We start from the raw sequence: 1,031 nt of genomic DNA, 5'->3' as shown, positions 1-1,031 counted from the left end.
GGTAATAGTTAGAAGGGGAAGGATAGGACGAGTAGGTAGTAGTAGCGGTTATAAGAAGGTAGGAAAGAAAAGTAGAAAATAAAAAAGTATAAAATTCGGATTATAGTAGGGAGAATAGGGATAGTAATTAAGTATTATACTATTAGAATAAAGAGAGTAATATAAAGAATAAAGCGAGGGTAATAGGAAGGCGATTAAAAAGGAATAATATAAATAAAGGAGGTTTATAGAAGAAGTAGTATATAGAGTTATAAAAAGCGAAGGAAAGAAACGAAGGTCCCGAAGATAGAACTTATAGGGAGGGGGATTATATTTAGGATTTATAATAAATCGTAGTAAGCGCGAATAATAAAAAATAATTTACAAGAGGAACTTCGGAATTTAATTACGTATTAGAATTCGTAGTAGGTCGTAGTAGGCACGAATAATAGAAAATAGCCTACGAGAGGAACTTCGGAATTCAATTGCGTATTAGGATTTGTAGTAGGTTGTAGTAGGCGCGAATAATAGAGGATAATTTATAAGAGGAGCTTTAGGATTCAATTACGTAGTTATTATATAGTAGGTGTAGATAACGGAAGGTACTTTATAAAAGCATTAGGCTGTACTACGAACGCGGATAATAGAGAATATCCAATAAGAGGAACTACGGAGCGTAATTATATTAGTATTTTAAAGTACTTATTAATACGCTTAAATTCAATATAGTATTCCTTATTAGGTAAAACAATATTTACTACCTCGTATACCTATAGGATAATAATTTTAATAATAGTCGGGAACCTAATTAACTTTTAAATCTAATACCGGTTTTATATCCGTATTAGAATTTATAAGAATAAATATTATAATACTAATATTCTAGCGGGCGGAACGTTAACGCTTTAAATCTAATACCGGTTTTATATTTGTATTGGAATTTATAAGAATAGATATTACAATACCAATATTCTAATAGGCGGCTCACTATATTTAGAATTTATAAGAATAGATATTATAATACTAATATTCTAACGGGCGGCTTCGTATCT

The sequence above is a fragment of the Neurospora crassa genome, linkage group VI (assembly GCF_000182925.2).
Source record: "Neurospora crassa OR74A linkage group VI, whole genome shotgun sequence".
In the NCBI taxonomy this organism is placed as follows: Eukaryota; Fungi; Ascomycota; class Sordariomycetes; order Sordariales; family Sordariaceae; genus Neurospora; species Neurospora crassa.
The sequence above is the reverse complement of the archived record's forward strand: the minus strand, read 5'-3'. Positions refer to the sequence as shown.